The sequence below is a fragment of the Mixophyes fleayi genome, chromosome 1 (assembly GCF_038048845.1).
Source record: "Mixophyes fleayi isolate aMixFle1 chromosome 1, aMixFle1.hap1, whole genome shotgun sequence".
Lineage (NCBI taxonomy): Eukaryota > Metazoa > Chordata > Amphibia > Anura > Limnodynastidae > Mixophyes > Mixophyes fleayi.
In genome coordinates this window covers 61,882,492-61,903,049 of record NC_134402.1, presented here as the reverse complement: position 1 = coordinate 61,903,049, position 20,558 = coordinate 61,882,492, and the positions used below count along the sequence as shown (strand labels likewise).

The following is a 20,558-nucleotide window of genomic DNA, read 5'->3' as shown; positions in this document are numbered from 1 at the left end:
CTAATTGATGAGCAAGATTTTATTGCTAATGTAAAGAAGCTCATGTCACCAGCAGGGGCAGGGTCAGTTGGTGGTATGTAGGACGGTGTTCTAGGATCACAGCACGTTCCTCATATGCGGGAGGGAGGTCCGATGGAGTAACCTCTGCAGGTGGAAATGGCACAGGAATTGTATAAACACTCGCCTCACCAGTATGAAGAGTCCTACAAAGATAAAGTCACAAATATAAATGTCATACTTCATCACATTTAGATATCCAACTGATTTTTATTGTGTACTTATTGCCTTCATGGTGTAAGCAGCAGGATTGTAGCATAATAATGGAGTCTATCACCTTATCAACGTAGTTAAGGTGATGGACTGCTATTCTGCTATTCCTTTGTGGTTTAATTTGTACTATACTATGCTACATTCATTATTTTATGTTAACGTCTTGTCTGGTAATAAAAAGCATGGTTATAATCAGTGGTGAAGTGGAAACTTAAGAAGTGGTGGTATGGAAAATGTAATGGGAATGTAAGTGAATGGAATTTGATAGTTTTACAATCAGAGTAGGAGAAGTGGTGTTATGCATACCACCGTATACACCCCTATTTCCACCACTGGTCCTAATGATATATTTATATGTTCATTATTATCTCAACATGTACATTGTTATGGTGAAACTATAGCTATTGCAACCCAAACATCTACTGAGAGGTCTAGCAGGGTGTATAATCTTACTAATGGAGCAGCGCTGGGCTGTGACTTGATAACATTTCAATGTTTTTCTAATGTTCAGAAATCTGTAATTGTGCATCTGAAATTGACATTTGCTTTGTTCTACCTTATATTAAACAAGCTGTCATACGTGGATGGATTATTAGTCTTGTCATCCTGACCCGCTGCTGGTAACATGGGTTCCCCAAAATATGAGAGTGGGGGTGATGGAAAAGGATGACTTCTTCACCTTCTAAAAAAACAATAAGAAAGACAAATTAGTCTATTATTCTTGGTATTCACATTAATAAAGTTGTAAAGATCATTGTTATATTTCAATAATACATTTTTAATATTCAAAATTAAAAATAAAAACCACTTTCCTGCATTTAATACTGACTTCCATGGGTTTTCACAGGCAAAGTGCCATGTGCTGGGTCCAGGGTGAGCAGTTCTTATGGGCTCATGATCCAGGGAGCACAAGCCCCTTGACTCATGAGCCCACCCTGCACCCATGGTTAATGTTGGGGGGTGCTCTTAAAGAGATGTCAGTGGAAGTGTGTGGGCTATTAATTTAATGGTGAGAGTGGGGATAAATCAGATGATATACATTAACTGATTTATTGTTTAAATTACATACCATCAGCCTGGGAAAAGAAAAGTTATATCCTGTACATTACAAATCTGTACCATGACTTTTGTAATCTATTACAACATAGCATGGTTAAATACTCACCCGCCCATGGTAATTTGGATTTCCATATCACTTGGTTGCTGTGGATCATTGTTGTTGCTTCTTTTTTGGAGGTATGCCATCACCAAGAGACTAAATGCAATTAAACAAATTACAGCTCCTGTTATTTCCAGGGACAGACAGTTTTTGAGTTTTCTTCCTGAGCCAGTTGTATTTCGATGTGTGGTAGTGCATCCAGGCACCCAGGAAGAAACAAAACAAAGCATTAGTCCACAAATCAAAAGCAGCAGCCAAAAGACGAAAAACTGGATGATCTGCTGCCTTTGACCAGAAGTTAAATATCTATATGGGTCGTTTTCAAGAAAGATCGCAGCAAAAGACCAATCACGGCCAGAGCAGGGCCCAAGACTCCTCAGTTCTACTGCAGTTGTTTTTGTTACTGCAGCACTTGAAGGTGTAGATGGCGAGCAGTGTCCCCAGACATCATAACATCTCTCTGAATATATAAAGGCTGCATATAAGTCTGCTTGTTCTCTGAGGAGTCCAGCGCCCACATGGGAAGCAGAAAGATGGCATTCTCTAGGTTCAGCTCTAGGCCAGACAACTGCTTCACCTATACTTCACTGACTTACTGCTTCACCTATACTGAGCAGGTGATGCTGTGACAGTTACATTTATACAGGGTGTTCGGAAAGTCACTGTGCACTTTTCATAAAGCAGTGAAAACAGTGGAGAATTGAAGCAGTGGGGAAGTTGCCCATGGCAACCAATCAGCATTGAGGTATAAAATTAGACGGGGAAGCTGATTGGTTGCCATGGGCAACTTCTCCACTGCTTCACTTCTCCACTGTTTTCACTTCTCCACTGTTTTCACTGCTTAGTTTGTTTCAGCTTTTGATCCCAATATGGTTTTAACAACTGAAGAACCTGTATGGCTAATCTAACATGTATTCCGAAAAGGGGATAGATACACACATGTGGTGTGATAGCGATTTGCTGAAAAATTGCCAGACACACCTGCTCCACAGTTCGTAACATTATCGATAAGTTTCACGAAACAGGATCTGTGGTTGATGCCAAACGCTGTGGAAGGTCAGCAAAGCTATCAGAGGAGAAACTGTTGGATATTTCTGACAGTATGCTGCAGAGTCCATCAAAATGATTACGAAAGTTAGCTCAGCAGCATGATATTGGTCTTGGAACTGCTCATAAGGCCGTGAGAAAGAAGTTATGGCTCTTCCCATACAAAATAATGGCGGTACAAGAACTGAAAGCAACCGACCATGAGAAAAGAATACACTATTGCAGATGGTTTAACCAATTTATCACAGAGAATACAGATAATGTGTTGGATGTGACCTTTTTCACAGACGAAGCGTGGTTCCATTTCTCGGGTTATGTTAATTCACAAAATTCAAGATTGTGGTCATCCAATAATCCTCACGTTTTGCACGAAACACCCCTACATGATCTCAAGGTTGGTGTGGGTTGCGATTTCCAGATGTCGAGTTGTGGGCCCTATTTACTTTATGAACACAATAAACAGCGAGCGCTATTGTTTGGAGATTCTTTACCCCTTCATCGGTCAGATGACAAGTGATGAAATCAATTACTCATGGTTTCAACAGGATGGGGCTACTGCCCACACATCTTACAGATCTATGCAGTTATTAAATGAATTTTTTTGGAGATCGCATTATTTCGAAAGATAGCTGGTCACCACGCTCACCAGATCTAAATCCACCAGACTTTTATCTATGGGGAGCAGCAAAATCTGCAGTGTATCAAGATCATCCACGCACACTGGATGACTTGAAATCAGCGATAACAGCATTTATTCAGTCTATTTCAAGCGAGCAGCTGATAGAGGTGTTTAGAAGCAAAATTAAAAAGATCCAAGCCTGTCTTGATGCTAACGGTGGTCATTTTGAACATTGCTTATAATTTTCATTCGTGTTTACATCATGTATTATACATTGTCTATTAAAACGTGTGTTGATAAATATACATAAGTGCACAGTGACTTTCCGAACACCCTGGGTTCTGTGAGGTACCATTGGTATTGTGACATCACGTGAGGTAATCTGTAGGTCATGTGACAAACCTAGTACTGAGCTGAAAACATTAAGTTGACAGCTATTAAGTGTAAAATGTAGACAAATTCAAAATACCTTAATACAGTTTTGAAAAAGACGCCATATCTGTAGGAGCAAAATAATTATTATATAGTATATAATAATATATCATTTAGGGATATATGTAAAAATAAACACTTTAAACACTTACTAAATGGACATATGGAAGGATATGTCTGCAGAATTATTATGGGGGTATTCAATTGTCGGCGGGATTGCCGAAAATCCCGTGGTCCGCGTAGGATTACCGTTATTACGGTAATCCTGCGCGGAAAAACCGTTAATACGGTAATTTACTTACTGGATTTCAGCTCGCAGCTCGGGGAGCTGCGAGCTGAAATCCAGCAGGAGATTACCGTATTAACGGTAATAGTTTTTCCGCGCCGGATCCCGCGGACAATTGAATACCCCCCTTAGGGGGGTATTCAATTGTTCGGCTTGACGGCCGAAAAACTCGCGCTCTAAAACTATTACCGTTCAGGGAGCTGCGAGCTGAAATTCAGCGAGTAAATTACCGTATGAACGGTTTTTAAGCGCAATTTTACCGTATTAACGGTAATAGTTTTAGGGCGCGAGTTTTTCGGCCGTCAAGCCGAACAATTGAATACCCCCCTTAGAGTTCAAATAACAATTTTTGTTACTAAAAATGTCATAAACACAGATATAAGTCATGGTCTTAGCAGAGGTCAGTTAGAAAAGAGAAGTAGGGTACTGAATTCACAATCAATGTGATGTGTCAGTCCAATGTAAAGGTCAATAATAGGCAGGCCAAATAAGTACAAATTCAGGATCCAAAAGAGTAATCAAAGTCCAAGCCAAGATTCAGGACAGGCAGCAAACAATCAGAGTTAGAAGCAGACAAGGCCAAATAATTGAATTCCAAAAGTATCATGGTACCCAGGAAACACAAGAGAGTGGGCAATCGTATAATGCCAGGCTTTATACGATGCATGGGGGCATTGTGCCTGAACATTGTGCATTACTTAAATGTGGTCACAGTTATGTACATCGACACAGGCACATGATCCGGAAACAATGGTAGTTTTGATACAAACTGGTGACAATGGATGTTATACTACTTTCCCACCATATGTCGGTAGACACTTTTATTCATGTACACTGCTATAAAGGAATAAAATATGTAAGAGAGGAATAGAGAGACCACTGCTCCTCAGAGCTGAGGATAAATTGTTGTATCATTTAGACACTTTGTGACTGATGGAGAGTGAGTACTATGGCTTTGTGGCTGATGGAGAGTGAGTACTATGGCTTTTTGGCTGTTGGAGAGTGAGTACTATGGCTTTGTGGCTGTTGGAGAGTGAGTACTATGGCAGTTTGTGTAGCCTATCTTATGTGGTTTTGCTCTGCACATATCAAGTAATCTAATGCACGTAAATGCACATTTGCACATATCAGACACTTATGTCTCCTTGCGACTGAAGAGGCAGAATGGGGGAGAGAAAGCATGGAGTATTGTAGGCAATGTACAGTAAGGACATGTTCTCGCAAATGTTGGCGATGCAGACCAGCAGTTTTGTGCATACGTGCTTGTTAGCAGGTGTAACCATTGCACCAGCTACAGGGCAGGTATAATTACAAGACGCAGGGGCGGATTGGTAATAGGTGTTACCGGGAATTTTCACCATGTGCCGCCTGATGTTTTTTTAGTGTTTTTTTTTTTTACAATTAAATGTTTTTTTTTCTTTCCGGTGGTGCAGGCAGGGGTTCCGGCGTGAGAAATGATGATGGCTGGCCCCTCCTCTGGGATCAGCTCCCTAACCTGATTTGCCCGTGGATCTCCCTCCTTCCTCCTGTTTGGCCTCCTCCAATCTCCGTACAGCCACACATCACATGTGACAACACATGACAGGTGCCGTCCCCATGTGTGAGAGGTGCGACGCATAGAGGAGTCTCCAATACGCTGGAACAAGGTAAGTATGAGGGGGTCTGCTATATTGTTATACTATGTGAGGGAGTGGGGGGGGGGCTGCAATATTCCTATACTATGTGAGGTAATGGGGGGAGGCTGCTATATTCCTATACTATGTGAGGTAATGGGGGGAGGCTGCTATATTCCTATACTATGTGAGGGAGTGTGGGGGGGGGCTGCAATATTCCTATACTATGTGAGGTAATGGGGCGCTGCTATATTCCTATACTATGTGATGGAATGGGGGGGCTGCTATATTCCTATACTATGTGAGGGAATGTGGGTGCTGCTATACTCCTATACTATGTGATGGAGGTGGGGGTGGGCTTCTATATTCCTATACTATGTGAGAGAATGTGGGGGGCTGCTATATTCCTAAACTATGCGATGGAGGGGGTGGGGGCTGCTATATTCCTATACTATGTGAGGGAATGGAGGGGGCTGCTATATTCCTATACTATGTGAGGGAATGTGGGGGGGCTGCTATATTCCTATAAAGTGTGAGCTAATGTGGGGCTATGTTACTAAAATGTGAGCTAACTGAGCTAAAGACACCAGAAGCTACAGGGAGTGAAGGTGACAAGAACAGGTAGGAGAGAGCAGGACACTCTGCTAACTGTCCTGAATGTGGAGGGGCAGTCCAGAATTTGAGTGACTGTCTCAGTCAGGATTTGGTCCGACGGCAAGGACAGTTGGGAGGTATGTCCTGTTCACACTGTACTGCTCGTGAAGCCAGAGCTGCGTGCACCCTGTATTGCCTGTGTACTTATCTACACATTTATCTACACTGACAATATCACTAATCCTGCCTCCTTTGCACTTACTGTGTCACCAGCAATCCCTTGGAATAGCTCTGCCCTTCACTTATGCCTTTCTCAGCCCCCACTGTACTGATCTCATTGCCAACCCTCCCTGCACTGTTATCAATTCAAACTACCCAAAATCACTTGGCACAATTGTTTCAAAAGAAGTATTTTGTTGCTCATGCTTAAAGCATTTCACCTTGTTCGCACATAGAAAGCCATTTATTATAAGAATTACCTTAAATGCATTTTTTTTAAACACACGGTACACACACACATATGTGTATATATATATATATATATATATATATGTGTGTGTGTGTGTGTGTGTGTGTGTGTGTAGGGGGGGGAGGGAGAGAGGGAGAGAGAGAGAGAGAGAGATATTTTTCTCTGATGGTTTCCATCTGATGCCGTCAGGAAAAGGTGCAACAGTGCGGTAAGCTCTTTATATGTTGCTCTGACAGACTGATCAAATATAATTCAGCCAACATGTTTTGTGATAGTTAAACTCATTAAACAAAGTCAGATATGTTTCTATGAAGGGAATTTTGGAAGGATGTGTTAGTAGGCAACGAAACAAGTTGGAGCACAGAGGCATTAGGGCAGCACGGTGGCTAAGCGGTTAGCACTTCTGCCTCACAGCGCTGGGGTCATGAGTTCAATTCCCGACTGTGTGGAGTTTGCATGTTCTCCCTGTGTTTGCGTGGGTTTCCTCCGGGTGCTCCGGTTTAATCCCACACTCCAAAAACATACTGGTAGGTTAATTGGCTGCTATCAAAATTGCCCCTAGTCTCTCTGTCTCTCTGTGTGTATGTATGTATGTATGTATGTATGTATGTATGTTAGGGAATTTGGACTGTAAGCTCCAATGGGGCAGGGACTGATGTGAATGAGTTCTCATTCAATGGCGCTATATAAATAACTGGTGATGATGATGATGATGATTAGCCAGTCGCAGATAATGCAAAAGCATTCATGTATTTGTCTAACACATGACTGGTAGCTTTTCCCTGCATTGCTTTAGAAATGACCCACTGTGTCTTAAGTCATCACATCTAGGTTTTCCTAAATGTTACTACACTCAAATTCCAGTAGTTCTAAATATCGCACATGTTTTTGTTGGATCCACCTACAGTTGATTTGGCCCTGCCCACAAAAGGCCACTTCAATCATTATTTCCAGGACCACTTTAAGTTCCCAATCCACCCCTGACCTAGGGTGTATAATAAATGAAAGGAAACAAAGCGATTTGTAACTGCAAAGAATGTTAGCTATCACAAAGGAAGTCTACACAACCAAAACTAAATAGTGACTGATTATACAGATTAAAATATTATAATGAATATTACCTTAAACCCGCTCCCATTACCATTATTGTATGTGCACATTGCCTTCAAATTCTCTGGGTGCATCCATTATAGGTTTGGAGGGAAAAATTATTAATGAGTTCAATGATTGTTTCTGATCTTCCTACCTTTGGCCACTGTCACTCTGATTGAAAGGGAATCTTCAGCCAAATCAGGCTGCGTGTGCCCCTTTTTTCTGCTCGTATAGTCTGCTAAGCAGAAAGTTTCATCGCCTTGCAGGGACGGGCGTGATGGCAAAATAATGGCACTGGCAGGGGCTGGCTGGAAAAATTTAACATGGGCAGCGAGCGCACAGCACTGGCCCATAGTGCATGACCAGCAGCCCATCTCTATGATGACAGTTCAACAAGGATATTATATGGCCAGCTTACCCTCTGGAAGGACATGCTATGATTTATAGTTCTACAACACTGAAGAGCCAGACGCACTGATACCTACCTACCGTGCAGCTGGTATTCTGGACTGTCTGCTTCATCCATGTAGCTTTTCTGGATCTGTTCTCTTTATAATTGCTGCAAAGAGAAAGTGTCAGTGCTTTTGAAGAGGAGATTGAGAATTCAAGGTCATGTTTTGCAGAAGGTTACATGAATGATATCACATCTTATAGGCATTCACAGCACATTTCATTAAGGTGTGCACACAGGGGAATCTAGAGATGTATACTCAGTGTAGTACAAAACATATATTCACACATATATTCACAATACAACATCATTTACAATATTTTGCTAAAAGAAGAAAAAGCGTTCACAATAATCATTAAATCAGCACAGCTCTTACCTCACTGCTTTGACCAGTGGAGAAGGTTTCAAAGGACTACTAATAGTCTGACTCTTCACTGTAGCTCACGCTGCCCCATCATCCACAGTCAACAATGTCCAACATGCCCCTCAGGCCTATTCAAGAGCCCCTTACATGCCCATTAGATCTCCACACATGCCGTCAGACTTCCCTAAATCATACCTCCCAACTGTCCTGATTTCAGCGGGGCAGTGTCGAATAAAGGGCTCTGTTACGATGTCCTGCAGGTCGGTATGTTGGGGGAAAAGAGATAACTATTTTACAATGCTAGGCAGCCCCCTAGGAGTGTGGCTACACTCACATTGAGGTCCCGCAGCCGGGGACTGACATGTTGAAAGGTATGCTACATGTCCATCAGGCCTCCTCATATGCCATTAAATCTTCCTACATGCCCATCAGCCTCCCTACATACCATCAGATCTTCCCACATTTCATCAGACCTCCTCACATGCCATCAGACCTTCCCACATTCCATCAGACTTCCTCATTTGCCATCAGACCTCTCCACTTGCAATCAGATTACACCATTTACAGAGGTCTCACATATCCTAAACTTACCTTTACTGTTGAAACCTACACAGAAGAGGGAGGGAGAGCACACTACTTTCTCCTCCTCCCCTGATTGCATGAGCTGTTACAGTGGGTCCTCCTGAATTGTGCAGATTGTGTCACTTGATGTAGAAGTTGGCGGTACCTAGAGCACCAGGCTGCAATCTGCTCCTGGCTGGGAGCCATATTTAAAAGTGCAGAGAGCTGTATACAGCTTGAGAGCCAATGGTTGGCCACTGCTGCCTACACCCTATAAGCATGTCCATGTTACACGTGCAATAAGGTTTATCATGGAACAATTTGCATAAGGCATCATCAGTTTAGAAAAACAATGTATACCCCAAAGCGCAATAAGTATTGGTAAATGCAGATCACCTGAGTGGACAGTGTTTGCACTGCCTGCATATAGTCATTTTCCTCGAATAATAGGCTCAACAAGCCACACTTTCAAGTGACAGTGCTTCCTTTGGTAACAAATCATTCTTTCTTTCCAAATTCGAGTTCTTTTGGATCTGACATATACCTCTTTTTTTTAATAAAGCATTGTATTTGCTTCACTATGACTATCTAGATCAGGCCTGACCAACCTGTGGCTCTCCATGTGTTGTGAAACTACAAGCCCCAGCATGTTTTGCCAGTAGATAGCCAGCTAAGAGCTGACAGGGCATGCTGGGCATTGTAGTTTCACAACAACTGGGGAGCCACAGGTTGGCCAGGCCTGATCTAGGTCCTAAGTGCAGTATAATATGCACAAAATAGAATAGCGTATACTTCATGTTTTTTTGCAAATTTTAGCCTTTCATGATGTTTTCACATGCAGAGGGAACAGTGTTTTTTGTTAATTTTCTCTCAAGTCTGCTAGGATGTCTGAGAACTAAAGAAAAGTGTTTCCACAAATATTACACGCACTTCTTTGGTGATGTAAAATGTTTGTGTAGTATGGAATCTCCAAAATATTAGCTACATTGCCAGGGTTGTTAAATACATTACTTTTAATGACCATAATCTTGTATTGGATAACTTGTATTATTTATTAATAGTTATTTATATAGTCCTTATATATTACACAGCACTTTACAGAGAACATTTAATCATTCACATCAACCCCTGCCCCAGAGGAGATTAAAGTCTGTATTCCCTACCACACAGACAATCACACACTAGGGTTTATTTAGTCAGTAGCCAACTAACCTACCAGTATGGAAACTGGAGCACCTTGAGGACCACATAAACATCAATCCTGGTTGGAATCAAATCCATGACCCCAGTGCTGTGAAGCATTAATGCCTACCACTGTGCCACCTGCCAGGCCTAGACCAACCTATAGCCAATCACTCACAACACACCTGAATATGAAATAATCTCCATGAACCTAGCTAAGCATCAGAGGAAATGAAGTGGCAGCTCAGCAATCGCTGGAGTGTCAAAGGTTGCCTATTATTGACTTAATCAATGCAGAATGAGTATAAAGCTTTTACTTTATAGTGCCTATGAAACTTGTTAGAGAGTGTGTTGAAAATCATTTGAAATTCATGGCCAGTAGGTTAGAGAGATTGATTTTTATTATACATTCTGGTGCTTTTTCTTTTTTTTTTTTTTAAATATGCAAAAGAGCTGAAGCGGAAATACTGTTCAGTTTGTGCCTGCCAGGGTGTAAAAAGAAAAAAATCAAAAGAAAAAAAAAATATAATACCAACAGTCACTGAGTCAAATGGATTTCAGTTTTGGATGATATTGCTTTCAAAATGTAATTATTTGAAAATACGCAGCTCACTTTTTTTTTCCTGTGGTGTAAAAAGAAATACTACGCACAATGTCTACTGAAGTTTCTTGGAGGAAAAATGATTCCGTAATTAACATCATCAAACTGGTTAACTACGGTATAAAGAGCCATCTGTCTCGGGCTTAAAATTCTTTCTGAAACTATGGCAAGCGGATCTAATAAATAATTACACTATACCCGACTGCAGTTAGACAAAGATAAGGCAGTGTAGGGTGTGTGGCCCCAATATACAAGTATTTTTTATGTGATTTTAAAATAAAATAGTTAACAATGAAAATTGTATATGGCCATAAACAAATAAAGCAAAATGTAATTAGCACACATTGTTTGAGCCCTAGAGCTGGAAGTCTCAACATCTGTGACACATGTACACTCAGACAGAAGTGGTTAAGAAGGGGAGTGAGTTAGAGGTAATATGGAATAACCCAGAGCTTTAAATTGGTTCCATTCAGTGGCGGAACTACCATCTGTGTGGCAGGTGCTGTGCACCGGGTTCCATGGAGATAACGAGGCCTGCTGCGTGCCAGATACAGAGGGTTGGGGCCCCGGTTTCCTCTTCCTTTTACCGGGGCCCACAGCTTGCTAGTTCCACCTCTGGTTTCATTGTTCCTGATGAAGCTTGTAGCACACATGACAAGAGGAATTGGCAGGACTGGAGGTGTTTGCTGCATTATTACTTACAGTAAATGACACTGAAACTCCTTATGCATCACCCCCTCTGGCTGTGCCTGCTACTTTGGGATTAGATATATGATGATGAGCACTGCTTAACCTCCAAAGTAAGGAGCACTGTCAGGAAAAAGATTACTGTCAAATATAACAGTAATCTGTCCTCTCGCCACTTCAGAAAGACAAGTCAAAATGTGGCGCTCTACTCCTGTATAAGGCAAGAGCAGCTATACTAAAGAGGGATATCCCTTCCCTGAATCAATTGAAATAGTAGTGAAGTAAGCGCTCTATTGTGTAGTAGTAATGTGTAGTAGTAACTAGTGGTAGACTGCGTGCGTTCCACAGTGGAATGCACAGTACTTCCTTCCAGTGTGACATCACTCAAAAGGTGTGTTCCAACGTGTTTCATTCGCTGAGCGCTTACTTCACTACTCTCTCGCCACTTCAAGCTTAACCTTCAAAAATAAATAACATTCCCACCAGCAACAGAAGTTACCTACTTGACATCTCTATTTCTATTGACAACATGACAATAAACCCTACCCCTCAAGCTCACCTTTGTTTCCAACAGTCAAGCTGTATCCAAATCCTGTTGCTTCATCTAAGGCAGGGATCCTCACATCCAGTCCTCAGGGAGCCCAACAATGCAGGCTTTCCAGGTCGTGAAATGACTAGTACTGCCTGTGGATCTTTTAAAATGTGTCAGTCAGTAATGAATACACTTGTGCTTGAACATGGAGATATGGCAATCAAGTACTAGAGCATATTTGGGCTCTCTGAAGACTGGATTTGGGAAACCCTGATCTGTGGAATCTTAAATGTAATATATCAAAATGTAAAACAATGCATGTGGGATTTAAAAATGCAAAAACAGAATACAGAATGAATGGTCAAGATCTTACATCAAGTACTGCGTACTGTTCTGTAGACTATATCTCCAAAATTATATTAATAAAATAAGAGGCGGAACTAGCGAACCGTGGACCCTGGTGAAGGGAGGTGTAGAGGAGGGAATCGGGGGCACCGATCCTCTGCATCTGCCATAAATCAGACCCCATTATCTCCATGGGCCCCGGTGCAAGACACCTGCTGAACCAATGGTAGTTCTTCCACTGAAAAAAATAGAAAATAAGAAAGTAGCTACTAAACTGCATAACTAAACTGACGAGGAAAAACTTCAGGAGCTGAATATGTACATGTTACATGAGAGAAGGTGATATGATGTAAACATTCACCTATATGAAAGGTATTAATAGAGTTCAGGGAGGCAGTATCTTTTAAAAATTAGAGGTTTTCTAGAACAAGGGGACACACCTTCATATTGGAGAGGGAAGACTAAAAGATAAAGTTTGTCTACAGAACGTTGATAGATCCATTGAATAGGCCCCAGCAGGTGTGCAGGGGAATTATTAAGGGATGAATTCATGACATTCATTGTTAAGACTATAAAAACAAACAAAAAGGGCAGACTAGTTGGATGTTTCTTTTCTGGTATCACATTTTCAATCAGTGTAAAAAAATATTGATGTAGATTTGATGTACTGCTGAATACCACTGATCAAAATCTTACACCAAAGCTGACTTTCTTCGCTATAAATTCATCCTTTCATCTTACAACACTGCCCTTTAGTTTGCTAAGCAAACAAACCTCTCTAATATTCACCCAGTCTTCTAACCCCTGATGGATCTTTGCCACCTTTAAGTTGCTTCTCTGCCCACAAGTGTCACCTCTCCTTTCCTCCCTCAAGGCCACTTCACCTACATCAAATGCAAAATCAACACCATTCGAAGATATTTTCTCATACCAGATCCCACCCACCACACTCATATTTTCCTGCACTCAACAATTTACTTTCAGTTAATTTTTTCCAGTAACCAAGGACAAAGTCTCACTGTACAACGTTCCCCCTTCACCCTATTGCCTCTCAAATTCATCGCTTGTTCTTCCCCACTGGAGTTCCACCTCTAGTTCATTTCTTTAATCTGTCTCTCTCCACTGGCACATCCCTATCCTCGATTAAGCACATGTTTATCTCCTAAAGAAACAATCCCTCGACCAAGCCTCTCTTTCAACTACTGTCCTAACTATGTCCTTTCATTCCTTTGGCTTTAAAACTACTTGAACGACTTGTGTACAACCATCTAGCTCACTTTATTTCCTTTTACTCCCTCTTCAAGCCTCTGCAATAGTGCTTTTGTACTCAGTGTTCCTTTGAGACTGCCCTCAAAAATTGATCAATGATCTGCTTTTCTCCTGCACACACTTTACTCTATTGACCTTCATGACCCAGTTCTTTCTTGGTTCACTTCTAACTTATCTAACTACTCCTTCAGTATCTACATCTGGTACATTCTCACATCATCACTCACACTATCTGTTGGATTTTTGTCCCACTAGGCACTGGTCTTGGCCCTCTGCTTTTCTCACTGCACACCTCTTCGATTGGTGAATTAATTTTCTCATTTGGCCTACAGTATCACCTTGAAGCTGACGACACCCAAATCTACCTCTCCCCCCCTGACCTCTACCCTTCTGTACTAGTCAACTGTGACTTTGCTATCGCCACATGGATGTCCAAATGCTACCAAAAGCTCAAGATGTCCAAACAGATAGTCACAACCTCCTTTTAAATCTCCCTCACTATCAAAAACACCACAATTTCCTAAGTCTCCCAAGCCTTGATATCACACTTGACTCCACACTCTGCTTTAGTCCTCACATCTGGTCTCTTGCCCATTCCTGATGCCTTCACCATTAAATCATTATTAGAATACAGCCTTCCTTACTCAAAATGTAAACAAAACTCTTATCCATTCTATCATTATCTCCTGCCTTTCCTATTGCATCCTCCTCCACTTTAACATTCCCCTCACCCATTGATCTCCACTTCAGGCCATCCTAAAGACTGTGCCAAGACTGATCTTCCCCTCTGGCAGCTCTACATCCACATCACTACTGTGCAAATCCCTACACTGGCTACCCCTGTCCTCCAGAAATCAATTAAAATCTCCCTCACCAACAAAGTCCTCAACATCACCACCCCTTTATACACCTCAAATTTAATCACAAAGTATTCTCCATCTCTTCCTCTTGGATCTACCTCTGACCTGCATCTTGTCTCGCCTCTGGTAACCAGCTCTCATTCGTGCCTATAAGATATCTCTTGTGCTGCTATCCACTTATGGAATTCCTTGCCATGCCTGATTAGACTCTCCTCCAGCCTTCAAATCTTCAGCTCTTAGAGCTTACCATACTCCCACGGGTGTAGTACCTATTAACGGTACTGACTACCCCGACAGAGAAAAAGACAACATGAAGACTCTGAACGCATACTAGAGCAACCTGCAAAAAACCTAACCCTAACCTTAAGGAGTTAAGGATAGGGTTAGGGTTAACCCTAACCCTAATTCTATCCTTAACCTCTAAAATTATACTTACATTGTATCAATGACAGCCGGGTACATCCATCGCTGCTTTAACACAAGTCGCTGGTTTGTGATGACGTCATTTTTCAAAGTCAGCAACAGAGCGAGTCGTCCCATCAACTCATCTGCATCCTGGTAAGTATTTTTTTTGCAGGTAGCTCTAGTATGCATTCTGAGTCCTCATGTTGTCTTCTTCTGTATCAGGGTAGTCAGTACCGTTAAACTGACTACCACCGTCTCCCACTGCCGTCTCCCACTGGTACACCTTAACATTCTTCCAATATTCACTCTGCGCCACACTCGCTCCTCTTGTCTCAGCTGTGGCCTTTACCCATTAGATTTAAAGCTCTCTCATGAATTGGGCACTCCTACCCTTTGTTTTCATTTTTGCATATATTTTGTCTACCTTGTACGTCCCTGTTTTATGTATGTCCTGTTTTCTCCATTGTCCGAGAGATCTGTGGCCAAACACACTACGATATCTCAGTTTTTTTCAGGCATTTGACGCTGATATTGCAGCATGTGTAGCCCCAAGGTAACCACGATCATCATCATCAGACATGTTGGTATATGCAGTTGGAAAATGACTGCTAGCAGAATGTGTGTGTGTCATCGTCTGAATGCATTAACAATCCCCAATGGTGCAGGAAGTAATCTAGCTGGACTTCTGGTTTTATTTGCACAGTGAATTTAAACATTTGTTTCTTAGTTTTTACATAAATTTGACAACTTTTCATCCGGTTGGTGTTTTCTTTTTTGTAAACGTCAACCAGCATCACTATTCTCCAAGCTGGGTCAGTTTACACTATAAAATAATGTCACAATTTGCACTTATTAGTCTTTACTTCATATGATTAGAAATGGTCACACATAATTTGACAAGATATTTACCACAGTTCTCAAAACCACGAATGATTCAGTATAATACACAACTTGCAACTTGTGCTCTTTTCTGCACAGTATCAAATAATTTTTATCAATTAAATTGAAATCATGAATCTTGTTTGGTATAATTGCAGTGAATTAGCTTTATTAAATTAAAAGCAGTGCATTACTTATATACTGTAATTCACTTACTGGGCCCTTTATGTCTTTCTTCTTCTCAACAGTTTTCAATGTTAAAAGAATTTGCAAAGTAAAATAGTTACATAACGCACATAATTCTATATTCTATAATTCACCTATTTTTTTTATTGATGCTTACAGTATTTTGTGTAACTTTTCATATACTTGCCAGTAACATTTTAGCTGTTGATACATGGTGTACAAATTGGTTGCTATCAAGGTGCATAGTTTTGTTTGGGGATACATGGAGAATTTGTCACAAGAAATGTCAGTTTATCAGGCTTGTGTCCTAAAAGATGCTATTAGATGTGGCCCTCCTGCGCTCTGTACTTTCTCTACCTCTCTCGCCCCCATGGCTGCTGAGTGTTAATTGGTAGCATAGCCATTGCAGGCCTTTAGGTCCTTAACTCTGATTGGCTGTCAGAGTTCACTGAAGAAAATGCAACCAATGTCCACTCCTGATTCGTTTTGAAGTGCCCCCACTGAGCAGCATATTTTGCAGAGAGGCCTTAGACAACAAGGCTTACTACAATTACTTGAAATGCCCTAAAACTGACTCCTGATTGTAGGCCTCTGTGAACAAGGGAGAGCTGTAATAGTAATAGGTCAGGTCACATCAGCAGTCAGTCAGCAGCTCGGATAGACAAAGCCGCTGAGAAGAAAAAGCTAAATACAACGTAATTTCTATATTTCCACAATCCTGGGCCTACTGAGGCCTTTAAGGTAGATATACTATAGCCCAACCAAGATCATGCTGGAAACTTTCACTGGTTCAGTAGTCATATATATTTTATGTATCACTACTTTGTAACTGTCATGTCAATTGATCAGTATGTTTGAGATTCCCTAGGAGAGGTTATGTAAGGCCTGTAAATACTAGTTACAACATTTCTGCCATAGACTGTAACAGTAATTACAAGGACAGCTATTTCTCAGGCAGCATGTGGAGGCATGGGACTCATCAGTCTTCACAAACCAATTAACCTAGAGCAATAGCCTTGAACAGCAGGCTTATTGGTTTTGCTTACAAAAATATTTACTTTCATACGAGATTGGTTGTTTTAATGATTTCTTGTTATAGAAACACACATTTATCAGGATTGCTAGCAAGAGATTTAGACATTGCTGTAGCAAAATTCGTGTCTGAGGACAGCAGGTTCTGAGTGTGTCTCTCGCCTAGTATTTAAGTTTAAAGGGGAAGTAAAACCCACCACATTCTTTTGAAATACATCGGGGATCACTGCTCCGTGTTCCTTGGACAATGGTATGTAAGCTATAATATTGTGTGTAAGCCAACTCACTAGATGGGTTTATTTAGTTAAATGGGTTGTAAGATCTGACCAAGACAATAACACATTTTTTTGGGAGTCCAGTGCCCCCCCTCCCCCCTGTGTTTCCAGGCACCATGGTAGTTATTTTGGCTACCATAGCTATGGTTACCCTTGAATACTAACAACCATGGCATAACACAGTAATCAGGGACAGTTAAAAATAAAATTTCCCCACTTCCCCAGGAATCACCCAAGAGAGGGTGGGGCAGAAAGCATTTATTTTATATGTTGCGCTGGGAAGCATGTCACTCCATTGCTCTTTGTCAGCATTATCTTGTCTAGAATGCTCAGGGTCAGAGCAGAGCCGTAACTTAAAATTCTAGCGCCTAGGGCGAGAAAGTCAAATGCCGCCCCCCTAGCCCTCAATTTTAACCAAATGAGCCTAAAATATACCTAAACTGTGCCCCCTTTCAGCGTTGCGCCCTGGGCTGTCGCCCCTATCGCACAACCCTAGTTGCGGCCCTGGTCCAGACATTCTGTACAGCAGGGGTGGGGGGATGCAGTGGAGAGAGAGTGGTGTCCAGTGAGCAATTAGCTCTCTAGCCTTATAAGCAGGGCCGGACTGGCCATCTGGCACTTCTGGCAAATGCCAGAAGGGCTGATGGCTAAGTGGGCCGGGGCAAGCAGTGTTTTTTTCTGGAGCATACAACAGGCAAGGTAACTTCAAAAAAGAGGACTGTGATATACTAAACACAAACCATATGGAAATGGCATTCTTTTTTTTATATATGAACAAACACTATTTAAGGAATAGAATTAACTGATTAGTTCATTTTTATGATGGTTATTTAGCAATGAACTTAACTGATATATTGGGAAATTGAAATATACAGTTATATCTATTTTTTTGCTTTACTTTTTAAGTCAGAATAAACTTGTTATTGATATTGATTATTATGAAGTTATTGGTCTCCGGTATTTAAAGCTGTATATGAGCTGTATAATCAATGTAAGCTAGGGTTAGTGATAGTCTTAAAATGTTAGTTTTAGAGCTGCACTACCACCCAGGGTTGCTATATGTATGTTTTTGTTTCTGGGGCTCTGCCAGTTCTGTAAAACACACTAGATGCTGAAGGCACAGTCAGTCAGGGTGACCGCATAGGTGGCACCAGCAGGACCACCTCCATTCCTCTACCCAAAGGATTGCACGATGCCATATATAGACAGTGCACAGCTTTTTTGTATACATACGATGTGTACTCTCTAACCCCACTTCTACACCCTTTGTGTTTGTGTCTCTTTGTCTTCACATTGTGGGTGTCTGTCCTTTCCTTCTCCCCCTTTGTGTGCCTGTCTGTCTGTCTTTGCCCCTATTATCACATGTATCTCCTCACCTTCTTCTACCATTTCCCAGCATCTATTTTTCCCTTGTTCACAACCATGTCCAATGCCACCTCTCATTTCCACCTACAAGGCTTCTCTTGTGCTGCTCCCCTCTTATGGAATTCCCTACTACACCCAATCCAGCTTTCCCACAGCCTTCAAATCTTTAGACACTCTCTGAAAACCCATATTTTTTTTAGAGGTGACCTTATCCTCGAAAACACTATTCACACTAATGCACCCTCACAACTGTCATAATCTCCAATCTGAGCAACATTCGCTCCTCTTATTTCAGCCGTGCCCTCTTCCACTTGAATGTAAGCTCTGAAATGAGCAGGGTCTTCAATACTGTTTGTTTTCAAGTCTTCATTTATTTTGTCTACCTAGTATGTCCCTGTTTTATGAATGTACTATTTTACCTACTGTATGGCTCTGTGGAGCATTGTGGTGCCTTAGAAATCTACGATAATAAATAATAATATTGATGCCACCTAACTGAACCTGAGGATGGCAGTTAACCTCAATATTCTTATTTTAATAATTTTTGCTAAGCGACAGAATGGTACATTTTTTCTACATTATGGATTAGTTAGTAACTCTCTCTTTTGTGAATTATAGGGTCCCCCTGTCTTAAGTGCCCAGGCCCCCCAAAGCCTTAATCCAACTCTGGGGGGAGCTGTCCACGGACAGTGTATGGTTACAGTGTGTGTCATCATATACTGTCCAGCAGCCTGCAGAGCAGGCCTGGATCTCCAAATCTCGCAAGACTAAGAGTTACCTGGTCACTCTGCAAGGTGTTCTTTTTTACTCTGATGTCAGCTGCACAGGTAAGTACAGCAGGCTGGGGGGTGTCATAATGTGTCTGGGGGGGTTATAATATGTCTTGTGTGGCATGATAATGTGACTGGGGGTAGCATGATTTGTCTGGGGGGGTGTTGTGGTGTGATGGGTGATGTGGCAGGGGGTAGCGTGATGCAGGATGTGGTGTGATGTGTCTGAGAGGTGGCGTTATGTAGCTGGTGATAAATGTAATATTTTATTATGTATTTTATACTGTGGAATCTGTGTCATGTACGATGTTCACTTATTGCTCGGTTTTCCATATATACATTTTCCAACAGGTCCCAATATTCCAGGATCTATGCAAGAATCCAGTACCAGGTTGTGAAAGCTGCAATAACCGGTAGGTGACAGTAACACCATTTTAATACATAATGGGGGAATTCAATTTGATGCAAAGTGAACATCCGCGAGACACTTTGCGGCTGAAATTTGACAGAAATCACTGTTCATTTTTCCTCTCAAGGAAAAATAAGCAGAGATTTCTACCGTAATTGCCAGCAATGTGCGCTGCGTGATACCCATGTATCACATCACCAGCAATTGAGTCTCCCCCAATTTGTTATGCCACGCCACATATTGACCACGCCCCCAACATTATGCGACCACACCCCTTCACCGACGCCGCTGTGCGTCGGTATACATCTCTCTTCCTGTGCACCTGTGGGGGTGGGGGTGGGCAAAATTTCACTGTACCCTAGCCCCAAATTTCTCTTGCCAGTCCTGTGCATACCATTATCTGATACTGGTGCGCCCTATGCTGCAAATAGAGAGTCAAGCTGCACGTAATACATTAATATCTCACGGGACACCATACAACAATGAGCTTTGCAAAATGTACTGTAATTATTATTAATCTGGAACAGAGGTGGGCCCATGTGCTTTAAATGCCAGGGCTGATTTTTAGTCCCAGTCTGGCCCTGCTTATAAGTATAATAGTCATCCAACTTGCAGCCCTGCCCAGGACAAATTGTGGTAGTGGACACATTGCATTGGAAGAAAGTTTCTATTAGTCTGTACTTAATTATAATTGTGAAGTCCAATCACTACTGCAGAAAAGCAGCAACATGTGTAGTTGCAGTTCTACAAAAATATGCAAGCATAGCAATAATGTGATAAGATAAAAACTTCATTATTGGGAAG

General features: G+C 41.5%; 1 long non-coding RNA gene across 1 annotated transcript; it reads right to left on the bottom strand.

Annotated features, from left to right (window-relative positions):
- Window positions 1-76: 76 nt before the first annotated feature.
- Window positions 77-1,487, bottom strand: LOC142104494 (uncharacterized). The gene is made up of 3 exons (XR_012679577.1): window positions 1,436-1,487; window positions 827-952; window positions 77-203 (listed from the first exon to the last, which is right to left on the bottom strand). It is a non-coding gene; the product is annotated as an uncharacterized LOC142104494 (long non-coding RNA).
- Between the last annotated feature and the right edge of the window lie 19,071 nt (window positions 1,488-20,558).